The following is a 6,219-nucleotide window of genomic DNA, read 5'->3' on the forward strand; positions in this document are numbered from 1 at the left end:
CTTATAAGGAAAAAATACTCTATAAATTTACCAAATTAAAATATCTGAATTTGATGTTTATGGTTATGACAATGCACTTAAACTGTAATGTTTATCGAATTTCTTTGTAGAATTTAATGTTGTTGGTACATATAACAACTTATTGTTGCTTTTGGTTTTACAGGGTCAATATGAAAAGAGTCATGTGAGCCTCCATAGAGGTTGGTACACTGGAAAAAGTCAATTAATAAAGCTACTACACAACATGTTTCAATAAAGAAGTCGCATCATGTTGTGATAAAACAAAGATCACGTGGATCATTTATGCTAAAAATTACTGTATTAAAAAACCAGATTGCTCTAATATAAATATTAAATATTTTTATTTAATAAGTTTGGTTCAACAAGTTTAAAAATGAATCTAACTAATATTTTTTATTAAAATTTCACCTAAGAAAATGTCACATATTAATGAATTTCAACTAAGACAATGTCGCATATTAATGTAATATGTATTTAATTTATGTTTCCCGCGTTTAACGCGGGTCATAATCTAATGTAAAATAATATGTGAAGGTTACTTGATGTTTATGTGTGCAATATGAAAATGCATACGATTTATATAATGGATAAGTGTTATGATACTACTAAGATATAGGCTTAGACTCATTATTTCGTGTTTTAGTTGCTAGTCCTCGAGGTTCGAATGGCAAGGAGCCGTCTTTATTGATATAGTTGGACATTCTCAAGGCATGACATCTATTTACGTTTATATTTTATGTGCTGGTTTAAAAAGAACAACTTACATTCCACATTTGACGATGTCTTTGTAATACTATGTTTTATGTTGTTATGGATGGAACCCTCTTTTTGGTAATGTCATACTCTGATTTTGAAAGATTTCAAAAGTTGATTTTTGGAATGTTACATGGTCCTTGTGGAACTTGTGGTTTTTTTGAGTAGGTTCATTAAGTTGTGGTTCTTGTGGAATTTGTGGTTTTTGAGTAGCTTTATTAGGTTATGGAACTTATGGACTTTCATTTGATTTATTTCTTTTTGGAAGTTCCTCTACCATTGTTATTTAATTATCTTTTGAAAAATTTGTTAATAGAACCATGCAATAAAAATATTTCAACTATAAAGTGGATTTCAAGTTTCAACAACAAATAATCACTAACTATTAACCCTAAGTTCCTAATTAACCAAACATAATTGGTAATTTATAATTTTTCAACACAATGACAAATAATGGAAATTTGTAATAACCTAACAATAAATAATATGATTGAGTTAATTGTGATGCTTACTTGTTTCATTATGCAAGGTATGAGAAGGTTCAAAGCTCTCCGGTTGGAGAAAAGACATTTGGCGGCACAAGGACCGATGACAATAGCTACAGCCACGTGAACATCTAGCAACATGGGGGAGGGAGCAGGGGCCTCGATTGATGTCTTATGTTTTCTTTAAGATCTTTCTTTTCTTAACAATTGGGTACTGGAATTGGGCTATGTTTTATTTCATTAAAAGATTTAGGCTATTATTTTGGCTACTTTTAAAGAGCTAGGTATTAAATTTGGAGTTTAAACATTTTGGATTTATAAATTAGGGGTAGCCCATATTTTTATTAGGGATAGCATCATAATATAAGAAAATATTACGAAATTTTTTATGTTTTTAGTCGAAATTTGAGAGGTATCACGGGCTACCCAGACATCCAAGTAAATCTGCCAAGTAAATCCACCAGTGAAGTCACAAGGTATTTTACCTACACGTCCTAAATGAGTATTTCAAGCCGTCAAGTCATCCTCCATGGAAACTTTGCACCTAACACTTTAAAATGAATTTGTGTTTTAGATGGCATTCCAATATATAACATTGTGATTTTATACTATGTTAAGTAATGTAATGATGAACTTGCTTTCGACCTAATTTATCTGAAAGGCAACAATGTCCTTTTTCATTTACATCATAGAAAATAGTCGTGGAAGTATAACAAATTGTTAGAACCATGTAAGTTTTTTTAAACCAAGAAATTTACAGAATTTTTGTCAAAAGTAAAATAAAATTTTGAGACATTTTCATAAATTGAACCAAAATAACGAGATTTTTGTGAAGGATAAGAAATAGTTTACCGGTAAACAATGATTGATTTGAATTTTTTATCTGGTAATCAAGCCTTTTTTTGTAAACAAAATAAAATTTAACACTTTTTCATAAATTGGACATACATATTAAATTTTTTGTTGAGATTTCCTCTATATAAATGGTTCATTTGGTTTAAAAAATCACAAATATACTCTCTCTCTCTCTCTCTCTCTCTCTCTCTCTCTCTTACACACACACACACATATATATATATATATATATATATATATCATTGAAATTAATAAAAAAAATCTTAAGATTTTTATTTATTTATATATGATTGATAACATCATATTTACTCATGCATTTTTATGCGATATCTTAGTGTTTTTACCTGCATTTTAGTTATTCATTGATATTTATTATGTATGTATTTTGTTTTGTAGCAACGCAAACATGTTCAAGATAAAAGGAGCGAAAATGCAGTGTTGGAAGCAGGATTGTTGAAATGAGTCAACAATGATCGAATTATGGAGAATTTTGAAGAACCATGACGTGGTCACATTATTGCCACGTCATAGTGAAGAGTCTTGAGTAGATATACTTAACGAATGAAGTACAAGTCAAAACTCTTGGAGGTAACGCAAAGGAATCGATACCACGACGTGGCCTTAACTTTTCTACGACGTTGTGGCTTAAATTTTGGAAAACATTATATATTCGACTCTCATTCATTATTTGGAGTATCCAGCAAGTTTTAGACGAACCATAGCGATCAAAAAGCTTAGAGAATACCAATTGAAAAAAGAGATCGATAACAGAGCAAGATTCAAAGAGATCAAGTTTTAGACGAACCATATCAGATCTGTTCCACCCATCCTCCTCCTTTCATTGGTATCTTTCTCTTTTCTATGTATTTTATAAATGTTATGTGTTTAATAGATAATGCAAATAATTTTTTAATTTTTTGTATTAACCCATTGCATCAGCTTCGTCCATATATATATATATATATATATATATATATATATATATATATATATATATATATATAAAAGCATTTAACATGTTTTTGTTGAATTTTAAGAGGTACAATCCTCATTGTAATATTTACAGTCAGTTTATGCATTAACAAAATACTTAATCTCAACTGGTCAACGTATGGTTAAACCTCGATGCTCTTGACTTCGTCCTGATTCCCTATCCCTTCCAACAACTCCCCATCTATGTCGCCATTTCTTCTACCTACACTTAATCTTTCTGGTCATTTATATAACCCTCCCCAACATCCACTCTTCTCTATACCGCCATCTCACACCAGATAACACTCCTCACACCGCTTACCGTAGTTGTCATCTCCGCATCACAACACCACCGTCGCACCACTATTACAACGCCATCACCAAGACCACTATTACATCGCGATCTCCTAGACATTCCACCATCAACGTCTCCTCCTTCTTCCTCTTAATCAGAGACCATCAAAAGTCATCACCCTACTCCCATTCATCTTAAATGATGACCACTCTGTCATTGCTCTCCAAAACGAATGTTGTTATCCCCCTTCATCTCCATCATTAGTTAACAATTAGACAATCACCTCTTTTTTCCCTAACCGGTGACCTCCACCACCACAAACCGGTGTCTACACCACCATCATCAATTTTATCGATTTCATATATTTCTTATTTATGTTTTAAATGGATTTTGGAGTCAGTACTGTGGTTACCAAAATCTTTCCGGTCTTTGCCCTCAGGTAAGATTCAGATAATATGTAGATCACCTTCTTTCTTTCTATTATCTTCTTTTATTCTAGTCACCAACACATATGGACCCCGACATATAAACCCTTGAATTTGATGGACCACTCACGTATAAATTGTTGTACATCATCTAAAGTTGAATCAGGTTTAAGAAATCCGACATAAAGCCCTTTTTCTAGAAAACTAGGGTTTGATTCAACTTTCCTTTCTCTGTTAAGAGGTTTAAGAGAAAAAAAAAAACAGAGTTGTACAACCATCTCTCTCTCTCTCTCTGTATCTATCTCTTTCCATCTCTCTCTAGAAGAAACCTTCTCCTTTTCTTGAACTATGTGTGTATGATTACAGGTCCCGAAAGAAAAAACATTTTTACTTATTTATGTTGTTTAGGGCCTTAGATCACCAAGTTTATGGGTATGAAATTGGCTTATCTAGATCTAACCCACACACTAAGTTTAATAAACTCACCACTAATTCTACATTTGTGTGTGCTAAACTTTGTTTTTTATAGGCAATGGTATTTAAAGGGATTTCCTAGCTCTACTATATGCTAATCATGTTTTGCGATTCAACAAGAACTGATGGTTATGACCTTGGTGGTTCCTTAATGGTTAGTTCAACTTATTTTTACATAAATATTTCTTGAAAATGGAGATAAATTTTAATATTAATATAAACTGAAAAAGATGAATGTCAAACAGGAGAAAGTGGGTGCTAATGAAGAACAATTTTCCTATTTGCTAACATTTCACATTTACATTTAAAGTGCAAAAAGATAATTTTTTAAATTCACATGTAAGTTTTCAGACATGAGTGTCAATTGTCACATTAATCTTTTCGTTTTTGTTTTCATTTCCACATGTTTTGTTTTATGGTCAATGGTAATCAACATTTTGTTGAGTATTTTTTCTATGTATACTAGATGATTACACACATAGGTAAAAAAATCAAGAGTGTATTTGACTTAATTCATGTTTCAAAACTCAATAATATGTCTTTTATAGTTTGGGATGATTTAATTCCTGTTTCAAAACTCAATAAGAGTACATTTGACATATTAAAGGGTTTGTTTTATATCTTTTTATCATTTACATTTACAAGTTTAAGATTTATCTTTTCAAATAATCGACCTTCCGTAGTTTAGTATATTCTTTGTGATCATGTGTACTAAGATAAACAATTGAAAAGTACATGTTTAAGCTCTCAACAAGTGGGAACATACTCTGTATTTTAGCTTCTGTCAAGGTAAACAATGTTAGGTCTATTTCAGTTTCTGTCAAAAGTGGTAAGCTTTGTAGAAATAACTATTAGCTAAATATTTTGTATTTATGTTTTAGTTGAGTATCATCATAATTACTTTACAATATTAAAGGAATAGTTTTAAATTTAATTTGGAAATAGATGAATAATTAATGGTATATACTATATAATATGAAATACCATCTCCACCATTACCTAGTAAACTTTTTCTTTCAAGAGTTGATATACTTATTATGTTATTTATATTAAATTTGTGTTGTATACAAGTTAGAAAGTAATTTATTCATTAAATTTGTTCTAATATCGACATAGAATTTATGATTACTTTTTTACAGACAACCAGAGGCGGTGAAGGAAGAAGACAATGAAATAGTTGTAGTAGTTGATTACAAAGATAATGCCCTTGGAATGTATGAATAATGTAATAGATGTCTGGCTATTTAGATTAGTGTTGATGGTATGACAGATTTTTGTTACAAATGTCCATTTTTTCAACCCAGTATACCCTCTTTTTTGTCAAAATCGACATTTTCATACTTTTTTTTGGTTGATTTTTACATTTTTAGCTCAATGAGCTGGTGCTAACATGCAATGGCTGGCAAGCTATAACATGATGCCCATCTATACCAACAATGTCCTTTAATTGTTAATAATGAGGATAATTTTGAATATCATAGGTTATAAGATTCATTTTTCTTAACAATCAATTCTGAGAATAAAAAGTCATCATTTGGTCCTTTAAAAGGGATAATGAGACAAGGATGGATCATCCCACTCTTTCAATGATAGCATGCATTCTCACGGTTACCCTATTTTTTATATTCCTAATTTTGTTTTTGTTATGATGTAATCATGTAAGTAAGAGAATGGAATGAAAATGATCTCTCTATTTTCTAAAGATGATGATGATGATGCTTACAACAACGCTCAACTCAAGTTACATTGATTTCCAAATCATAGCCTTTAACGATACTTATAAGTATTTGTACATATTTATTGTTGGGACATGTTGTGGTTTTCGTTGTTTATAAATACATTTTCATAATCATAAAAGTTGTAAAATTTTCGTTTCATAATTTAAAATGTTTACATATTGTTACATGTTTGACCATAGTTTTAGGTTTTTTGATTTCTT

At 30.6% G+C, this 6,219-nt stretch overlaps 1 long non-coding RNA gene across 1 annotated transcript; it reads left to right on the forward strand.

Annotated features, from left to right (window-relative positions):
• Window positions 1–3,251: 3,251 nt before the first annotated feature.
• LOC145047823 (uncharacterized) lies at window positions 3,252–5,755 on the forward strand. Its single transcript, XR_013682462.1, has 3 exons — window positions 3,252–3,820; window positions 4,336–4,434; window positions 5,420–5,755. It is a non-coding gene; the product is annotated as an uncharacterized LOC145047823 (long non-coding RNA).
• Window positions 5,756–6,219: the final 464 nt, after the last annotated feature.

This window comes from Lactuca saligna, chromosome 5, assembly GCF_052625555.1.
Source record: "Lactuca saligna cultivar CGN05327 chromosome 5, ASM5262555v1, whole genome shotgun sequence".
In the NCBI taxonomy this organism is placed as follows: domain Eukaryota; kingdom Viridiplantae; phylum Streptophyta; class Magnoliopsida; order Asterales; family Asteraceae; genus Lactuca; species Lactuca saligna.